The 22,176-nt window shown below is 47.5% G+C and overlaps 1 protein-coding gene across 24 annotated transcripts in view; it reads right to left on the bottom strand.

Annotated features, from left to right (window-relative positions):
- The window catches only part of gphna (gephyrin a), a 471,572-nt gene that overhangs the window by 116,529 nt on the left and 332,867 nt on the right, over positions 1–22,176 (bottom strand). The gene's annotated exons all lie outside the window — the stretch shown is intronic.

Genomic DNA, 22,176 nt, shown 5'->3' on the forward strand with positions numbered 1-22,176 from the left:
GGATTGTTCTACCGAGCAGCTAGTTTGACAGATTGATATCCCAGATCCAAGCATCCCAGAGAAGTTTGGATAGCAATGAAAATTTCTCTGAATTTATGAATTTAGCGAATAACAACTAGCGTAGCCCACAAAAATACGCAGGAAAATAAGTACTTATCAAATGAAGTGAGCTTGTGTGCTTAATGCTTGTGATGTATATCCAAAGAAGTCGGTTTATACATTGTCAGTTTATCTGTGTCCATTATTAATCCTCTCAAACACATTTCACAGACTGGACAACTTTATGCTTTGGCCTGTATATGGCAAGTAAGCACTGACAGGTGCTCCGGTTTCCTCCCACTTTTCAAACACATGCAGATTATGTTATGAATGACGAGATGTGGTGAGTTACGATCCAAAAGCAAAAACACAAACCAGAAAATCCAATGAATAAAAAAAGATTTAACTGAAGTCCAAAAAAGTAAATGAACAAAATTGGCAAAATAGTCCAGACAAAAACGAGGTAGGCAAAGAGAAAACGCTGGTATGAAAAAACATGAAATAGTCCTGAGAAAAACTGGAGACAAAAAACATGCGACAAAAAACGTGGAAAAGACAAAACGTGAGTGCAAAAAACTGTGGCAAAGACGAGGCAAAACAGAGAGCAAATATCCAGGAAGCAATAATGACACAGAGATGACGTGAAAAACAGATAAGACGTTCTGGCAAAGTCCCCTTCTGAGAACGGCCTATTTATACACAGCCAGGAACAGACCAGGAAGTGAATGCCGGCAAGATGGAAGTCCCATCCTGGATCCGGATTGCGCTGAGCTGGGAGATAATAAATCTCCGGAGTGGAAGTCCGGAGCGGATCATGACAGTACCCCCCCCCTCAACGAGAGCCTCCGGGCGCTTTAGGAAGAGTGTCAGGGTGTTGCCGGTGGAACTCCGTGATAAGTGTTGGGTCCAGTATGAACCTGATGGGGACTCAACTTCTCTCCTCAGGACCGTAACTCTCCCAGTCCACCAGGTACTGGAGACCTCTGCCTCTCCACCGCATCTTCAGCAGTTTCTTGACCATGTAGGCCTCGCCGCCATCAATGAGCCTGAGAGGAGGAGGGAGTTTGGAGGGTGGGAGCAAAGGACTGGGAACCAGAGGTTTAAGCTGTGATAGATGAAAGGTAGGGTGAACACGTCGCACGGTGAGTGGTAATGCCAGCCTAATGGAACATGGGTTGATTACCTTCTTGATGAGGAAGGGTCCAAGGAACCTGGGTGCCAGTTTGCGAGAGATGGCCCTAAGTGGCAGGTAGCGCATGGAGAGCATAACTCGTTGACCCACTCAGTAGGTGGGTGCCTTGGAGCGACATTTATCAGCCTGCTTCTTGGATGCGAGTGTGGAGCGAATGAGTTTTCTCCGGGCCAATGCCCACGTCCTCCTGCAGCGGTGTATAAAGGCCTGAGCTGATGGTACGGTGACCTCCTCCTCCTGGCTGGGGAACAGTAGTGGTTGGTACCCTAGTGAGCACTGGAACAGAGAGAGACCTGTGGCATAGGAAAGGAGAGTGTTATGTGCGTATTCAATCCAAGGTGGGTACTTGCTCCAAGAACTGGCATCCCTGGACGCCATGCACCTGAGTGCAACCTCCAAAGCCTGGCTAGCCCATTCTGCCTGGCTGTTGGTCTGTGGGTGGAAGCCTGAGGAAAGACTACGGGTGGCCCCGATGAGTTTGCAGAAGGCTCTCCAGAACTGTGCAGTGAACTGAGGACCCTAGTCAGAAACTATGTCGGTAGGCAAACCATGTCAGCGGAAAACGTGGTGGATGAGTAGTTCTGCGGTCTCTTTGGCTGAGGGGAGCTTGGGCAGAGGAATGAAATGGACGGTCTTAGAAAAATGGTCAATGACAGTGAGGATGCATGTGTTGTCACCTGAGTTGGGAAGTCCTGTGATGAAGTCCAGGGCGATGTGTGACCAAGGTCGATGCGGAGTAGGAAGGGGTCTTAGTAAGCCGGCAGGGGGTCGATTGGCTGTCTTGTTCCGGGAGCATGTGTTGCAGTCTGCCACTAACTCCTGGACGTCCTCCTTGATGGATGGACACCAAAAGCACTGCTGGATGAGAGCCAAGGTTCGGGCGGCTCCTGGATGACAGGCCAACTTGGAGCTGTGACCCCACTGCAGCGCTTGAGTTTGCACATGACAGGGGACAAACAGATGGTTACGAGGAATATTCTTGGAGTTACCTTCACCGGGGTCCTGCTCCAGGGCCTTCTGCACAAGCATCTCAACCTCTAGAATTGCGGCTCCCACCAGGCAGCGTGGAGGAAGGATAGTCTTGGGTGGCTTACTCCTCTTGGTGGGAAGAGAACATCCTGGACAGGGCGTCGGGTTTGCCGTTCTTGGAGCCTGGGCAGTAGGAGAGCATGAAGTTGAATCGGGAGAAGAAGAGACCAACGGGCTTGACGGGAGTTGAGACGTTTGGCAGACTTGAGATACTCCAGGTTTTTATGGTCGGTCCAGACTAGGAACGGGAGGTCAGACCTCTCGAGCCAGTGCCTCCACTCCTCCAAGGCTAGTTTTATGGCCAGTAGTTCTCGGTCGCCGATGTCGTAGTTTCGTTCGGCTGGGGATAGCCGGCGGGAGAAGGAGCATGAATGGACCTCGTTGTCATTGGCCCTCTGGGATCGGATGGCTCCAACTCCTGACTCAGAGGCGTCGACCTCAATGATAAACTGCTTGGTAGAATCAGGTAAGGTGAGAATGGGTGCTGTGGTAAACCTATGCTTGAGACTGGAAAAGGCTTTCTCTGCTTCCTCCCCCCACTTGAACTTGGTCTTGGTCAAGGTCAGGGCTGAGAGAGGTCTGGCCACCGTGCTGAAGTTGCGAATGAAATGCCTATAAAAGTTGGCGAACCCCAGGAAGCGCTGGAGCTCTTGTCTCGAAGATGGGGTGGGCCAGTCAGCGACTGCCTCCAGCTTGAGGGGGTCCATCTGGATCTTGGCTGGTGAAATGATGAACCCCAGGAACGAGACAGAGCCCTAGTAGAACTCATGCTTCTCTGTCTTAATGAACAGCTTATTCTCCAGCAGGCGTTGAAGAACCTGCCGGACGTGATCCCAATGTTCCTCCAGGGAGCGAGAGAAAATCAAGATATCATCTAGGTAAACAAAACAAAGGTGTTAAGAAAGTCCCTCAAGACATCATTAACAAATGCCTGGAATACCGCAGGCGTGTTAATCAGGCCCAAAGGGACTATAAGATACTCATAGTGGCCTGTGGTGGTGTTGAAGGCCATCTTCCACTCATCCCCTTCCCTGATCCTAACTAGGTGATAGGCATTGTGCAAGTCCAGTTTGGTGAACACCTTAGCTCCCTGGAGTAGTTTGAAGGCTGTAGTCATGAGCGGTAGTGGGTAGTGGTTCTTGACTGTGATGGCGTTGAGACCTCGATAGTCAATGCAGGGGCGGAACGACTTGTCTTTCTTCTCCACGAAGAAGAATCCCGCCCCTGCTGGGGAGGAGGAAGGGCGGATGATCCCAGCTGCCAGAAACTCAGTGGTGTATTTCTCCATGGCTTGTCTCTCGGCGGGGGAGAGTAGAGACATCCCTTGGGTGGTGCCATCCCTGGCAGGAGGTCGATACCACAGTCATAGGGCATATGAGGGGGAAGGGACACTGCTCGGATCTTACTGAAGACAGGCTTGAGGTCCAGATATTCCGGAGGCACATGAGAAAGGTCGGGAAACTCGCTGGCTGAGGGCTAAGGTGGTTTGGCGGGAGGCAGAGCGGAGTTCAGGCAGGAGGCCAGGCAGGAAGGACTCCAGCTTAAGATGGTGTGGTCAGTCCAGTTTAAGTGGGGGTTGTGCTGCATCAACCAGGGTAATCCAAGAATAACAGGAACGTGAGGGTTATTCATGATGTGAAGTTGTATAGTTTCGGAGTGACTGCCTGAAATTCTTAGGGTGAGCAGGGTGATGGTGGTCAAGCCAGTGCCATTGAGTGTCAGGATGGTGAAAGGGACCTTGAGGGCAAGTAATGGGATTACGAGATCCTTGGCGGTGGTGGAGCAGATCAGGTTTCTGTCCGCCCCCGAGTCGATGAGCGCCTGAAGATGGTGATGCCGGTTGTTGAGAGTGATGATAACAGGGAGCAACGGTCAGTCGGCAGGGGACTGGTTCTGAGCATTGCCCACCAGGGCCCCTTGATTCACTGGTGGGCTCGTCCTTTTAGCGGGCAGGCTCGGCAGATGTGTCCCTGCTGACTGCAGTAGAAGCAAGGCCCCGTGCTCCGTTGGCACAGTCGTTCCTCCGCTGACACCCATACCCGATCTACCTGCATGGGTTCAACGGATGAGGTGGGTGGTGGAGAGGGGTTGAAGTTGAGGTGGCTCCTCTCTCTCCTCCGTTGTTGAACCCACGCATCAATATGATTGACAAGGTCCATCAGGCTGGAGAGGTCCGACGACAGTTCCCGCCAGACGAGTTCATCCTTGATGGCGTCGGATAAGCCATGTAGGAATGCATTGACCAGGGCACTCTCGTTCCAACCGCATGACGCTGCCAACATCCAGAACTCGATGGCATGATCTGAGGTAGATCGGGACCCCTGCCACAGCTCCATGAGCTCTCTTGCTGCCTCCCGGCCGAACAGAGAGCGGTCAAATGGTCGCCTCATTTCCTCAGAGAATTCCTTGAAGCTGGAACAGGGCGCGTCAGCATCCCAGACTGCCGTCCCCCATTCCCTGGCCTTGCCGGTGCTACCCGGGAGCATTCTGTAGGGAAAGCCAGAGGTTGAAGCTCCAAGATCAGTGAACACTGTGACAAAAAAGATCTGCAGGTACCTGGTTCTCCACTGTAGGGTTGAGGTGACGGGAGTCTTGGTTCGTGGAGAGCGGTGGTGGTGGGAGGTGAAGAAAGAGACGGCTGGGTAGGGGTAGGCACGGCTTGGGAGTGCTGGAGTTGTGTGGCTAGGAGGTTGAGTGAGTCGGACAGGGTGGCCAGGTTCTGGGTGATCTGTCTGAGTTCCTGTTGGTAGGTCCCGAGGAGAGCTGCTTGCTGCTGCATAGCCGTTCTCAGATGGCTAAGTTCTGCTGGATCCACGTTGGCCAGAATGTGCTGTTATGAATGACGAGATGTGGTGAGTTAGGATCCAAAAGCAGAAACACAAACCAGAAAATCCAATGAATAAAAAAGATTTAATTGAAGTCCAAAAAAGTAAATGAACAAAATTAGCAAAATAGTCCAGACAAAAACAAGGTAGACAAAGACAAAACGCTGGTATGAAAAAACATGAAAAATAGTCCTGACAAAAACTGGAGACAAAAAACATGGCACAAAAAACATGAAGAAAAGACAAAACGTGAGTGCAAAAAAACTGTGGCAAAGACTAGACAAAACAGCCAGCAAAAATCCAGGAAGCAATAATGGCACAGACACTGTGAAAAACCAATAAGATGTTCTGGCAAAGTCCCCTTCTTCTTCTTCTTCTTTCGGTTAATGGTGGGTTACACCTTCAGGCGCATACCGCCACCTACAGTTCCCTAGATTTAAGTGCATTTAAATTATCTCGTATAGCCCTGCACTCTTGAGGAACCTGATCAGTTCCCCTGGCCTTATTCCATATCCCAGAACTGAAGTTAGACTAAAGTCAGAGCATCCAGCTCTTTGCAATTTATCTTTCCACTGCTCCCTGTGCCACTGGTACCTTGGACATAAAAGCAATACATGTTGCACCGTTTCCTCTTGATCTGGGCACCACATGCAATTTCTTGTCTCTGCCCTACCAATCCTGCACTGGGTGCTGTTCAGCAGTGTATGACCAATTCTAAGCCTGGCAATGACAACTTCATCCCTCCTGCACCCTCCTACTGTGGCTTCTCTCCCAACCTCTCTGTGGATATTATACAGGTGCCTGCCTTTGGGACTTGTGTTCCACTGGGTCTGCCATTGCCTTGTCAGGGCCCTCCTAATAAAAACTTTTACCTCCCTCCTCCCAAGCTTAATATCGACCTGTGGATCTGGTCTCTCTAGGGCTTTTTTTGCAAGTCCATCTGCTTTTTCATTGCCCCATATCCCCACATGAGCTGGGATCCATAAGAAACATACAGAGGCACCTCTCTGCTTCAGCCTATACAGGCATGAATACACTTCATATAATAAATCCAGTCTACACGATCTATGTGACTGTATGCTACCCAACACTGCTGCAGAGTCAGAGCATATTAACACCTTCACTTGCCCAGTCTCTTCAACCCACTCTAGTGCTTTAATGATGGCAATGATCTCAGTGGTGTACACATACACCTCATCTGTCAGCCTCCAGGAGGCACTAACACCCATCCCCTTCACAACCATAGCAGCTGCAGTTTTCCCAGATGCAGGATCCTTTGATCAATCTGTATAAACCTGGACATGATTTGCATATGCACCCAAAATATGGTCGAATGCAAAACCAGCCACATACTGCTTCTCTTGTTCTTCCTTTGCATACTCCAATATTTTCATATCCACTAAAGGTAGAGGGAATAACCAAGGTGGCACTGGTGATATAGCTACTGTCGGGCTAACCATTCCCTCTTTCAATCCTGCTTCCTGTACCCATTCCCTCACCCTCCACCCAAATCCCTTGCCCTTTTTGACCTCATACTCCCAGCATGGCTCTATCACTTTTTTAGCAGGATTCCCTTGGTTGTGGCCTTCCAGGTTTGACCAGTAAGCTAAGGACAACTTCTTCCTCCTTAATGCTAAAGGCATCTCTCCCAACTCCACACATAGACTCCCTATTGGGGAAGACTTAAGTGCTCCACAACAAAGCCTCAGTACTCGTGACTGTATTCTCTCCAGCTTCATGAGTTGAGAATCAGATGCAGATCCATAGACAAAGCTACCATAATCCATTGCTGAACGCAAGAGAGCATAGTGTCATTTTATATATATATATATATATAAATAAATATATATATATATATATATATATATATATATATATATGTATGTGTGTGTGTGTGTATATATATATATATATATATATATATATATATATATATATATATATATATATATAGGCAGCGGGGGCATGGTCAAGCGCCGGTCTGTGACAGGAGGGCGGAGTCAGGGAAGGTAAGTGGCAGAATCACTACACCTGATGTCAATTAACCTGTGTTTGTGTGTGTCTTCCCAGTGACCGCGCCCTATTTAAGGAGGGAGAGCGTAGAGCAGAGGAGCTCATCCCCGAACCAGACGCCAGTCGTGTGTGTGTGTGTGTCTGTTTGGTTTAAGGATTGTTAGGCTGAAAAATGTGGCAATAAAATCCCTAGTTCCGAACCTGATCTCTGTCCTGCCATCCTCTGTGCTCCACCCACCCACACAAACCGTTACAGTGGTGCCGAAACCCGGGATCTGGAGCGCAGCAGCCGATCAGCCCCATGGAGTCCTCCCTGTTCGCCGAGCTGGTCCACGGCCCAGCAAAGCCAGCACCAGGCGCTAGTCTCCCTCTGAAAGGAACAGGAACAGCGTTTCGAAGCCCTGGTGCTGGCCCAGCAAGAAGATCGTGAGGCGTTCTGGCACCTCCTCGCGTCGGCGGGGTCCACCAGTGCTCCCACCGCGGGCCCGTCCCCCCTCACCCTAACCAAGATGGGTCCACAGGACGACCCCGAGGCTTTTATCACGCTCTTCGAGCAAGTCGCGGAGACCTCGGGGTGGCCGATGGAGCAGCGCGCGGCACGCCTCCTCCCCCTGCTAACGGGAGAGGCGCAGCTGGCCGCGCTACAGCTCCCCGCCGACCGCCGGCTGGCCTACGTGGACCTCCGCCGGGCTGTCCTCCAGCGTGTGGGGCGCACCCCTGAGCAGCAGCATTAGCGCTTCCGCACTTTGCGCTTGGAGGAAGTCGGCCGGCCGTTCGCGTTTGGCCAGCAACTCCGGGACGCCTGCTGGCGGTGGTTGAGGGCCGACAACCGTGATGCCGAGGAGATCATCAACCAGGCGGTACTGGAGAAATTCATCGCTCGCTTGCCAGCAGGAACCGCGGAGTGGGTCCAGTGCCACCGCCCGGCGTCGCTGGATCAAGCCATCGAGCTGGCGGAGGACCATATGGCGGCTGTCCCGGCAGCAGGACAGCAGACAGCCTCTTCTCTCTCTCTCTCTCTCCCTCTCCTCCTGTGTCTCGTCCTTGCCCCATTCCCCCACCGTGGGGGGGGGCCGGCGCCACCGGCGCCGGCCCGCCACACCCGCGGTGCCCTCCCGTTTCTCCCTTCTGTGTCTGTCTCTCCCCCCTCAGGTGAGTGAGCCCCAGAACACCAGTGCGGAGAGGAAGCCTGGGCCGGTCTGCTGGCGCTGCGGGGAGCCGGGCCACCTCCAACAGCAGTGCACGGCAATGGAGGTGGGCGCGGTGGTTCGGATCCCCGACGCGCCAGGAGCCGCCCTCGATCGGGCCGGAGCGTATCGCATACCGGTGAGTATTCAAGGGGATACATATCAGACGTTGGTGGATTCTGGTTGTAATCAAACCTCAATTCACCAAAGCCTGGTGCAAAACGAGGCATTGGGGGGAGCACAGGGGGTGAAGGTGTTGTGTGTGTATGGGGATGTTCATAGCTACCCTTTGGTGTCGGTCCACATTTTTTTCCGAGGGGAAAAATTTATAGTAAAGGCGGCGGTTAATCCTCGCCTCACCCACTCAATAATTTTGGGGACTGATTGGCCAGGATTCGGGGAGTTGATGAGCCGTTTAGTGACGAGTGGGTCCTGCTATATGTCAGCAAGGGGAGGTCCCGGTGTCGCCTTGGCGGGAGCAGCTGTCACAGAGCCGTCAACATCATCTCTGCATCAGAGTGAGGAGCCACAGGCCCCTCCTCTCGCTCTCGGGGAATCCCTTGCGGATTTCCCATTAGAACAGTAGCGAGACAAGACTCTGCGGCATGCGTTTGACCAAGTGAGAGTAATTGATGGTCAAACACTCCCGCCGAACGCCACCCCGTCCTTTCCCTATTTTTCTATTATTATTATGAAGGATAGATTATACCGAGTGACGCACGACACTCAGACAAAAGAGCAAATCGCGCAGCTTTTAATTCCAAAGAGCCGCCAGGAATTGGTATTCCAGGCGGCTCACTTTAATCCCATGGCTGGACACTTAGGGCAGGATAAGACACTAGCCCGAATAATGGCCCGATTCTATTGGCCGGGGATTCGCGGCGATGTTCGTAGGTGGTGTACAGCATGCCGCAAATGCCAGTTAGTAAATCCAGCGGCCATTCCAAAAGCGCCTTTGCGCCCTCTACCATTAATCGAGACCCCGTTCGAAAGAATTGGGATGGATCTCGTCGGGCCATTAGATCGGTCAGCACGAGGGTACCGCTTTATATTAGTTCTGGTGGACTATGCAACGCGATACCTGGAAGCAGTGCCTCTGCGCAATATCTCAGCACGCAGTATTGTGGAGGCGCTCTTCCGCGTTATCTCCCGAGTTGGAATCCTGAAAGAGATTCTGACTGACCAAGGCACCACGTTTATGTCACGGACACTGCGCGAACTGTATGGGTTATTGGGGATTAAGCCGATCCGCACCAGCGTGTATCACCCACAAACAGACGGTTTAGTTGAACGGTTCAATCGCACCCTCAAGAATATAATTTAAAAATTCTTAAATGAGGACGCACGTAATTGGGATAAGTGGCTCGAGCCCTTGTTGTTTTCAGTGCGAGAGGTTCCCCAAGCCTCCATGGGGTTCTCCCTGTTCGAGTTATTATATGGGCGTAAGCCGCGCGGCATTCTAGATGTGCTGCGGGAAAATTGGGAGGAGGAACCTTCACAAAGTAAAAACGAAATTCAATACGTTATGGACCTGCACGCAAAACTCCACATGCTCACCCACCCAACCCAGGAGAATTTGCGGCAGGCCCAAGAATGGCAAGCCCGCCTGTACAACAAGGGTACGCGCCTTAGGGAGTTTGCACCGGGAGATAAGGTACTTGTACTGTTGCCCACATCGAGCTCCAAATCGATCGCCAAGTGGCAAGGACCCTTTGAGGTCACACGGCGCGTCGGGGACGTCGACTACGAGGTGAGGCGAACGGACAGGGGTGGGGTGCTACAGATTTACCACCTCAATCTGCTTAAACTCTGGAATGAGGAGGTCCCCGTGGCGTTGGTGTCAGTGGTTTCAGAGAAGGCGGAGCTGGGGCCGGAGGTTCAAAAAGGGGCATTGGCGTCACGTACCTCTCCGGTCCCCTGTGGAGACCACCTCTCCCCGACCCAACTCGCGGAGGTCGCCCAGTTGCAGACCGAGTTTTTGGACGTGTTCTCGCCCCTGCCCGGTCGCACTGACCTCATAGAGCACCACATTGAGACACCCCCAGGGGTGGTAGTGCGTAGCTGCCCTTACAGGCTACCTGAACACAAAAAAAAGGTGGTTCGGGAAGAACTCGAGGCCATGCTCGAAATGGGCATCGTCGAGGAAGTCCACAGTGACTGGAGCAGCCCGGTGGTCTTGGTACCCAAGGCCGACGGTTCGGTCCGGTTCTGTGTGGACTATAGAAAAGTCAACGCGGTGTCTAAATTTGACGCGTACCCAATGCCTCGGATTGATGAGTTGCTCGATTGACTAGGCACGGCTCGCTTTTATTCGACACTGAATTTAACAAAGGGGTACTGGCAGATCCCCTTGACTCCACTATCCCGAGAAAAAACGGCCTTTTCCACACTGTTCGGATTACACCAATTCATCACACTTCCTTTTGGGCTGTTTGGGGTGCCCGCTACGTTTCAGCGGCTGATGGACAGGGTCCTCTGCCCCCACGCCACCTATGCGGCCGCCTACCTCGACGACATAATCGTCTATAGTAATGACTGGCCAAGGCATCTCGAACATCTGAGGGCCGTCCTTAGGTCGCTGAGGCGAGCGGGTCTCACAGCCAACCCGAAGAAGTGTGCGATTGGGCGGGTGGAAGTACGGTATCTGGGCTTCCACTTGGGCAACGGGCAGGTGCGTCCCCAAATTAACAAGACCGCAGCAATTGCGGCCTGCCCGAGGCCCAAGACCAAAAAGGGGGTGAGACAGTTCCTGGGGCTGGCTGGCTATTATCGGAGGTTTATACCTAATTATTCGGACGTCACCAGCCCGCTGACTGATCTCACTAAAAAGGGGGCACCAGATCTGGTCCAGTGGACGGAGCAATGCCAGCGGGCTTTTTCTGAGGTAAAGGCCGCACTGTGTGGGGGGCCACTTTTACACTCCCCTGAGTTTTCTCTTCCCTTTGTGTTATAGACGGATGCGTCGGACAGAGGGCTGGGGGCTGTTTTGTCCCAGGAGGTGGAGGGGGACGACCGCCCAGTCCTATACATCAGTAGGAAGCTGTCGGTGCGTGAGGGGCGCTACAGCACAATAGAAAAAGAGTGTCTGGCAATCAAGTGGGCGGTCCTCGCCCTCCGTTACTACCTGCTGGGGCGCCTTTTCACCCTTTGTTCGGACCATGCGCCCCTCCAGTGGCTCCACCGCATGAAGGATGCCAACGCGCGGATCACCCGTTGGTATCTGGCACTCCAACCCTTTAATTTCAAGGTGGTCCACAGGCCGGGGGCGCAGATGGTCGTGGCGGACTTCCTCTCCCGTCAAGGGGGGGGGGGGGGGGGGGAGTCGGCTGCAGGCCGGACAGCCGTCCGGCCTAAGTCGGGCGGTGAGGGTATGTGGCAGCGGGGCCGTTGTCAAGTGCCGGTCTGTGACAGGAGGGCAGAGTCAGGGAAGGTAAGTGGCAGAATCACTACACCTGATGTCAATCAACCTGTATTTGTGTGTGTCTTCCCAGTGACCGTGCCCTATTTAAGGAGGGAGAACGTAGAGCAGAGGAGCTCATCCCCGAACCAGATGCCAGTCGTGTGTGTGTCTGTATTGTTAGACTGAAAAGTGTGGCAATAAAATCCCTAGTTCCGAACCTGATCTCTGTCCTGCCGTCCTCTGTGCTCCACCCACCCACACAAACCGTTATATATATATACATATACACATACATATACACATACATATACACATATATATATATATACACATATATACATATACATATATACATATATATACATATATATATATATATATATATATATATATATATATATATATACATACATATATACATTTTATTTATATATATATATATATATATATATATAATTTTTTTTAATATATCTTTGCATAGTGCAAAGATGAATAGTAAATTTAAATAAGTAAAAAAATAATAATAATAATAAAAAATTTTTTTTATTTATATATATATATATATATATATATATATATATATATATATATAAATAAAAAAATTTTTTTATTATTATTATTATTTTTTTACTTATTTAAATTTACTATTCATCTTTGCACTATGCAAAGATATATTAAAAAAAATTATATATATATATATATATATATATATATATATATATATATATATATATAATTTTTTTATTATTTTTTTTTTTTACTTATTTAAATTTACTAATTTACTATTCATCTTTGCACTATGCACCATATTGCACCAAAAGGGAAATCCTTTCTGTGATGAACAGCTAAAATCCAGATTCATATATCAGTAATATCACTTGTAAAATATCTGAACACTTATACCGTCATTCTGTGCACACTGTATACTTTATATTTATTTAACTATTCCATACTTGACTTACCTGGATTACTTTGCACTATGCACCTATTTTTGTTGTTTGCTTGTTTGTTTGTTTTGTGTTTACGCTTTTTTATCTGTTTTTGTACTATGAGAGCTAAGTGAACCGGAGTCAAATTCCTCGTGTGTGTCCACACAACTGGCAATAAAAGTGTTTCTATTCTATTCTATTAATGAGGATCGGCTTGCCCCCCATTCCATCCCTGCCAGACATCTCATCACGTTTAATACTCTCTTGAACTTTGTCTCCAATTTATCAATATGAGCTTTCCATGTGAGCCTTCTGTCGAACCAAAGCCCTAGATACCTGGCAACCTCCACCCTTTCCAGTGGTTCCCCATACAGGTATAGTTTAACATTATCAGCGACTGTCCTATTTGTAAAGAATTCACAATATGTTTTTGCTACTGAGAATCTAAATCCCAGTCACCAGCCCATCCTACAACTGCCTCAATCGCTTGCTGGATCTTACTGATCACAAAGTTAATGTTCCTTCCCCTCCTCCACAAGGCCCCATCATCTGCATATAATGAAACCTCTATGTCTGGGCTTACATTCTTATATACATCATTTATCATGATGTTGAATAACACAGGGCTGATAACACTGCCCTGGGGTGTGCCATTTTCCACCTCGATCACAGTAGATATGTCTGCCCCCACCCTCACCTGGATTGTACGCCCAAATAGGAAACTCAATATCCAGTTAAAAAGCTTCCCTCCCACCCCAAGCTTTTTCAGCTGCATCATGAAGCCCTCCTTCCACAGCATGTCATAAGCCTTCTCTATGTCAAAAAAAGCAGCCACAAGAACCTCTTTCATGGCTAAGGCTTTCCTAATGTCAGTCTCAAGTCTAATCATGGCATCCAGAGTAGACCTTCCCTTCCTAAACCCACTCTGGTATCCTGCAGACAGCCCCTTGCTTTCCATAAAATATGTTAACCTGTTAACCAGTATTCTCTCCATCAGTTTACACAAATTAGACGTAAGTGCAATAGGCCTGTAGCTAGTTACTTTTGAAGGATCTTTCCCTGGCATGGCTATTGGAATGACTAGAGAATGCTTCCACACAGCTGGCACCTTTCCTTCTGACCATATTCTATTAAATGCTTCCACTATCTTATTAAGCACTACATCAGATACATGCTTCAACATTATGTAGTGCACTTCATCCTGACTTGGTGCAGTATTGGAGGTGTTAATGAGGGCACGTTTAAGCTCAAATAGTGTAATATCACTATCCATAACACTGCTGCAGTCTGTTTGCTTTTCACACACATTGCCCCACTCTCTCAGGGTTGTTTGTCTCCGCTCCACCCACTGTTCACCCAAGTTACTTGAGCTATGAGCTTTGGCAAATGCAGTCTTCAACAGCTCTGCTTTATCCTTTGCTGAGCTTGCCACACTATTTCCCTCAACCAAAACAGGAATTAGTTCTTCCTCTAAATACCCACATCATCTTCTTGACCATACCCCACACCTGTTCTATCTGGACATACGTTCCAAGTTGACTACAATACTCCCTCCAACATTTCTTTTTTGCATCTTTAATAACCTTTCTTGCCTTTGCCCTTGCACTCTGATATTGCACCACTTTCTCAGGGGTGAGTGTCATTCGCAGCACCCTAAATACCTTGTTACGTGTTTGGATTGCCTCAGTGCACTCCTTAGTCCACCATGGCACTATCTTTCTCCTCCCTCTCCCTTGGGATCTGGGGACTGCAGCTGCAGTTGCAGCTAGGAACATATCAACCAGGCTCCTTACCATGTCATTGACCTCTCCTGTGATCTGTACCTGGTTTACTCTGGTTTCACAAACTTCATTAAACAACTCCCAGTTTGCCTCTTTCCAATGCCACCTCCCCAGAGACCAATCCACCTCTCTGCTTACATCTATAGCTATTTTACAAATTAAAGGGAAATGATCACTTCCTATAGTGGAATGCTCCCATATATCCAACTCACTTAACCCAGCTAATGTACTGGATACACATGTAAGATCAAGTGCTGATAATGCTCCAGTTCTAACATTCACTCTGGTGCATCGCCCATCATTGAGGCATATAAGTGATTCAATATCCATGAACTCCTCTACAACTTCCCCATTCCTATTAGTGGTATCGCTACCCCACAGAGAATTATGTGCATTAAAATCCCCACATCACACCACCCTTTTACCCTCTCTCTGTACCACTCTTTCCAAATACTCCACTGTTAAATCATTACAGGGATTATAAAAATTAACTATTATGATGCTATCCCCTCTTGTCCACCACATTTCCACAGCCACACACTCACTACCCTCACTCACTTTTAATTCCCTGTATGATAGACCATCTTTCACAAACGTGCAACATCCACCCCCTTGCCCATCTTTTCATACTGAAGTGTATCCAGGGACTACAAACTTCAAGTGAGGAACTAACCATGTCTCCTGTTTACATAAAATGTCAGGTAAAATTGGGAGCTCATACACAAATTTCTTAAATTCCTGCCCATTCGCCACTAGGCTTCTAGCATTCCACTGCAATATGGTTAATGGGATTCCTGTCATCCTTCAGACTGTGATGGTTCACCCTGTCCTTCTGATAGCTTTTTCATCACCTCTTCCACAGGCACACTAGCCATGTCCAAATGTGCCTTTGCAGCTTGCAGTATTATCTTAATGCGACCTGTACGCGTGGTTGCTTGGGCAGAGCAGTTAATAACCTTAGTTATAAAAGCTAGAAAATCTATCTTGCCCACCTGCATTGTAGGCCTATCCCCTCTCACTAGGGAGTCATCCCTGCCTTGTCCATCACCCTGCATTGATGCCTCTTTCTGATTTACCCTCTGATTGGTTGCAGGCCCTCTTGCTTTGACCTGTTTAACAGCCTCTGCATATGACACCAGGTTAACTGCTCTATATCTTTGCACCTCCTTTTCCTCCTGCTGTTTTATACAACCTTGATATGCTGCGCTATGTGCCCCACCACAACTGCAACATCTGGGCTGCACTCCCTCCTCACACTGCCCATAGTCATGATCTCCTCCACATCTACAACATCTCCTTGCCCCTTGACAGACTGCCGCAACATGCCCCAGCCTCTGGCACTTAAAGCACCTCAAAGGTGCTGGCACATATGGCCTGACTGGGTAGCAAACATATCCAATCATTACTCGTTTAGGAAGCTGCAGTTCACTGAAATGCAGCAAGATGGTCATACTTGGAGCCTCCCCCCCCATTAGTGTAGAACCGAGTAGCCTTCACTAGTGTCCCTCCCTTCATACAGGTTTTCAGTACCTCTTCTGAAATATTCGTGGGGACACCAGTAATGACTCCTCTCACTCCATTTCTCACCCCTACCTCCATACATTCCACATCCTCTTTCCCCAGCTTACGCAATCGTAATGCCTTCTGTTTTTGTTTGCTAGACTTACAAAACACTATGACCTTGTTGTTGCTAATATACCTCGCTGATGCCACCTCTCCAAGAGTTTCTTTAATCAACTTAGTTAGCCGTATTGGGTTGGAAATGTCATGTTTAGAGATATCTGCATTAAATTTCACCAAAACTTAATTCTCCTTCCTCAATTCTTCTACCTTTACTAACTGGGCTTTCGCCACTACCACTTCCCCTTCTCTTTCTTCCCCCTACATGTCCACCTCCTGGACCCTGAGATTCCTCCTCCATTTCACTCTCACTATCTCCTGCCGAGCTTGGCATATTGCAAGCAGGGTAGCCTAAATCAATCCTACAAACTTTCTTATTGATTGTGTGTGTGTAAAAAAAAAAATTAAGGAGAAAGTGAAAAGTCGTAAAGCCGCTTTGCTATTTGGATCAACAAATTCCTTTGTTCCTCATGTGTCAAGTCCGTAAACACCAGAAAACTGCAGCTGCACGAACTGTCAAAACGCACTCCTCGTACAAACGCGCTCATGTGAACAGAAACCGACCATTCCCTCTCACCCGAGGCCTCCCCCTCCTGGCCTGGCAAAGTCCCCTTTTGAGAATGGCCTATTTATACACAGCAGAGCAGACCAGGAAGTGAATGCCGGCAAGATGGAAGTCCCATCCTGGATCTGGATTGCGCTGAGCTGGAAGATAATAAATCTCCGGAGTGGAAGTCCGGAGCGGATCATGACAGATTAGGTGAAAATACCCAGCCATTGTGGTTGCATAAGCCAGTATATACTTAGTGCTGGTCCCACGCCCGGATAGATTGGGGAGGGTTATGTCAGGAAGGGCATCCGGTGTAAAAAAAAAAAAAAAATCTATGCCAAATCAAAGGGGTTGAAACTCAATTGGGGCTTTGCCCTGTATTCCTCCCGTCACAAAATATGTGACGAATCAAATAAACTCAGTTTCTTTGGTGTGAGTGTGTTTTCTTAGCCAGCTAGCTAAGAATTTTGAATTAGGCAAAGTAACATTTGAGATGAGGTATGAATGCATATGAATTATTTGCCACTTAGTCAATGTTGTCATCATGCAACTCTTTGTGAAAAAGTTATAATTACCAAAAAAGTTATATGTTACTATAATAGTAGATATTACAGGATACTGGAAATAAAAAGTGTATTCCAATGCTGGAGAAATGCAACAACCTGATTATTACTGAGTGTTTCATTATTTAGCAAAAACATGGGTGCAATAAATGGCTAGAAATGGCTATAAAATTCTGCTGGGTAACCACCTAGGGCTGCGGGTTTATTATTTGGCATGCATTGTAGTGCTGTTTGGATATGTTCATGAGTCCAGGAAGTGACGTTGCTGGTCCAAGGATATATCTGGTTTTCAGAAACAGCACTCAAATCAATACTCATAATTCACCATAATTCACACGTCCGGTAGGTTGATTTAACAAGAGGATGTAAAAATTAAAATGGATATAAAGACCATGATGTTCTATGATTGGACATTCCCTCAGGTCACTGACAAACGAGGCATTTAAGCCTTCACTTACATATTGTTCCACAGCCACAAGAACTGCAGCAACGTTACTACAAACCTCAGCTTGTCATGATCCACCCCGGACTTCCACTCTGGAGATTTATTATCTCCCAGCTCAGCGCAATCCGGATCCTGGACGGGACTTCCATCTTGCCGGCATTCACGTCCTGGTCTGTTCTGCTGTGTATAAATAGGCCGTTCTCAGAAGAGGACTTTGCCAGAACATCTTGTCTGTTTCTTACATTGTCTCTGTGCTATTTTGCTTCCTGGATATTTGCGCTCTGTTTTTGCCTATTCTTTGCCACAGTTTTTTGTCTGGACTATTTTTGCTATTTTTGTTTGTTTATTCTCTTGGACTTTAATTAAATCTTTTTTTATTCATTGGATTTTCTGGTTTGTGTTTCTGCTTTTGGATCCTACTCACCACATCTAGTCACCCATAACAGTAAGTTCTGGCCAACATGGATCCAGCGGAACTGAACCATCTGAGAACGGCTATGCAGCAGCAAGGAGCCCTCCTTGGGACCCACCAACAGGAACTCAGACAGATCACCCAGAACCTGGCCACCCTGTCCGACTCACTCAACCTCCTAGCCACACAACTCCAGCACTCCCAAGCCGTGCCTACCCCTACCCAGCCGTCTCTTTCTTCACCTCCCGCCCCCGCCGCTCTCCACAAACCAAGACTCCCTTCGCCTCAACCCTACAGTGGAGAACCAGGTACCTGCAGATCTTTTTGTCACAGTGTTCACTGATCTTGGAGCTTCAACCTCTGGCTTTCCCTACAGAATGCTCCTGGGTAGTCTATTCCATCACGCTCCTCACCGGCAAGGCCAGGGAATGGGGGACGGCAGTCTGGGATGCTGACGCGCCCTGTTCCAGCTTCAAGGAATTCTCTGAGGAAATGAGGCGACCATTTGACCGCTCTCTGTCTGGCCGGGAGGCAGCAAGAGAGCTCATAAAAATAAAAATATTATTTCATTCTATTTGAACAACGACAAGCCATGACAAATTTGACTGATTGAAGTGGCCCAGACTCTGTAGCAAAACTGATATAAACAGTGAGGAAGTACGGTGGATATAAAAAGTGTACACACCCCGTTAAAATGATAGGCTTTTCTGATGTAAAAAGATGAGACCACGATAAATAATTTAAAAACTTTTCCCACCTTGTAGGTTGTGACCTACAACCTGTACAATTCAAATGAAAAATAAACAAATCTGTTAGGGGGAAAACATAAAATATAAAAAACATACAAGTTTAAGTTTTATTGGTCATATATAATTACAAGTAATTACAGTGAAATTCTTATGTACCTTAGGTTGTTATGAGTGTAAAAGTATATAGATAAGATAAATTAAAAACTACAGAAATAAAGGGGAAGGGGGGAAGAAAAAAAACTATATTAATGAGTGGAAGCATGGCAGAGATGTGATGATTGTGCGGTTATGATAAGCCGGTTGCATAAGTGTGCACCACACTTAAACTAATACTTTGTTGAGGCACCTTTTGATTTAATTACAGCATTCAGTCTTTTTGGGTAGACACCTGCCATCAATTAACATGACTCTGATTAATCCCAAATAAAGTTCAGGCATTTACTCAATTGCATCCTCCAGCAAAAGCCATGGTTCACAGAGCGCTTACAAAGCATCAAAGGGATCTCATTGTTGAAAAGTATCAGTCAGGAGAAGGGTACAAAAACATTTCCACGGCATTAGATAAACCATGGAGCACAGTGAAGACAGTCATCAAGAAGTGGAGAAAATATGGGACAACAGTGACATTACCGAGAACTGGACGTCCCTCCAAAATTGATGAAAAGAAAAGACAAAAACTGGTCAGTGTTGCCAAGAGGCCGAGAGCAACACTGAAGGAGCTGCAGGAATTTCTAGCAAGTACTGGTTGTGTACTACATGTGACAACAATCTCCCGTATTCTCCATATGTCTGTAATACGAGGGAGGGTCAAAGAAAAACATCCAGACTGGCTAAATTTTGCAAAAAAATACATCAACTCTCCCAAAAGCATGTGGGAAAATGTGTTATGGTCTGATGAAACCAAGGTTGAACTTTTTGGCCACAATTCCAAAAGGGCTGTGCATAAAAAATGCCCTCGCAATCTGACAGATTTGGAGCGCTTTTGCAAGGAAGAGTGGGCAAATATTGCCAAATGTGCTGAACTGCTGGTTGTCCAGGTGGTGCTCTGAAAACAGTGTGGGCTTTATAGATAATTGGGCTAAGTTTGAGGGCACTGCTGGCCTGTTAGGGCGGGAGGTTTCCATCCCACTCGGGAAGGTGCTGCTCTCATTTCCTGCAGCATAGGTCATAGTCTCAGAACAGGCCTAGTTAATTTCTGACAATCCAGAGCCAAGGCCAGGGAGCAGACAAACAGGCTAAACCGACTGTCTGCTAGCTACACAGAGTCGTCACTCAGGGTGCATTACATCAAGACTGTGTCTGTTCCCCGAGCTCAACAAAAAAGTAGAAATACTCTGAGTTTGTTCCAGAAACCTAATCAATATAAAATACTGACACTACAGCCACTGCCAGCACCTTTAATCTAAAGGTGGGGCTATTAAATATTAGATCTCTTACATCTAAAGCGCTAATGGCTAATGAACTTATTACTGATCAGGAGTTTAATGTATTGTGTTTAACAGAAACATGGATTAAACCAAATGAATATATAGCATTAAATGAAGCTAGTCCTCCTGGATACAGTTACATACACCAGTCTCGTCTAACTGCCAGAGGAGGAGGCGTCGCGGTTATTTATAATGATCATCTAGGTGTAACACAAACCTGGTTATAAATTTAATACATTTGAAGTTCTTCATACTAATATAATGTATGTAGCCTCGAAAAATAAGTCTACCCAGTTAATTCCATTGCTTATTATTTACAGGCCCCCGGGGCCATATTCTGAGTTTCTTTCTGAATTTGCAGATTTTATCTCAGACCTGGTTATTTCCTTAGACAAAGCTTTAGTTGTTGGAGATTTTAATATTCACTTCAATAACCCAGAAGACCCTTTGAAAACAGCGTTTATGTCCATTTTAGATTCAGTAGGGGTTAATCAGAATGTCATAATGGTGGTCACACCCTCGATCTAATACTAACATTCAGGTTAAACGTAGAAAATATAGTCATGCTTCCACAGTCTGAAGTTATCTCAGATCATTATCTCATCACATTCAAAATATGTCTGAGTAATAATATATGCACTTCACCACGCTACTGTATTAAACGTACATTTACGTCAACTACTGCACAGAGCTTTATAAATGATCTCCCAGAGTTATCAACTTTGATTGGGTCACTCTCAGCCCCTGCAGAACTTGATCAGGCAACTGAATGCTTATGCCGCTTTTCCACTACAAACGCGGCTGAGCCGTGCCGTGCCGAGTCGAGCTGAGTCGAGCTGAGCGGGGCTGTTGGAGTTGCATTTCGACTACAACCGCGCTGAACCGTGCTGGCTGGAAGTGGGTGGACACATTGGGTGGAGTTAGCGAAAGTGGGTGGACGTCACGTGATGTCGTTAAGCAGCGCAAACAGTGACATCAGTGACAGTGGCGGAACAAGTCAGAGCCGGGCCGGGGGCGGGGCAAATGACCGGGCCCTTTATTAAAGCTTATCATAACATCATTTTAGGCTACAAAATGTCCGCAACTGCGGTGTTTACCAATTTCAACACTACCGGGTGCAACTATGTTATTTAGTACATCAAGTCCTTCAAACGAACATGTAACTCAGAAACAAAAAACATTAGGATACTGTACATGGCTCATAATAAAACATCAATAGCCTATACTGCGCACATTATTTGAAGGGCATACGAATGAGCGCTCAGAGGTTGCAACGGTGACAGGAAGAGTCAGAAATAAAAGGAGGGCGGTGCAAACCTCACTGAATGCACTGTGTTTACCAATTTCAACACTACGGGGTGCAACTATGTTATTTTGTACATTAAGTCCTTCAGACGAACATGTAACTCAGAAACAAAAAAACATTAGGCGACATACTGTACATGGCTCATAATAAAACATCAATAGCCTACTGCGCGCATTATTTGAAGGGCATACGACGAGCCTTGCGCTCCGCGAACTCGTCCACGATGCTCTGTATGTCACTGATTCAGTGAGCTTTTAAGCGGTAGTAAACAATAAACATGGAGGACATGGTGTCGTTAGTGTTGCTGGTCTTGGTGCTGTGGCTTGTTGTCACCGACAACGCGGACAGATACTGGCAAGAGCGTATAGATGAGGCGAGGTGCATAAGGCTTCAGAAATTCTCGTAATTCGTAATTATTCTTCTTCCGGGTTTGCGGTGTTTACAGATCCCAGCGTGCTCGCGGGGCGTGTGTGGGCATGTGAGGACACGCCTCCTCACCAATCAGTGCACAGGGTAGTGTCTGCTCACGCCCCCAACCTCACTCGGCACGGTTTGGCTCGCTTCAGCCCCACTCCAAAACGGTGCGAGTTTTAGGGGCTAAGCAGGGCTGAAACGAGCTGAGTCGTGCTGGTTTTTGGTAGTCGAAACGCGAGCCGTGTCGGGCTGAAGTGAGCTGAAGCGAGCTGAAGTGAGCTGAAAAAGGGTAGTG

Source organism: Neoarius graeffei, chromosome 11 (assembly GCF_027579695.1).
Source record: "Neoarius graeffei isolate fNeoGra1 chromosome 11, fNeoGra1.pri, whole genome shotgun sequence".
Classification (NCBI taxonomy): Eukaryota; Metazoa; Chordata; class Actinopteri; order Siluriformes; family Ariidae; genus Neoarius; species Neoarius graeffei.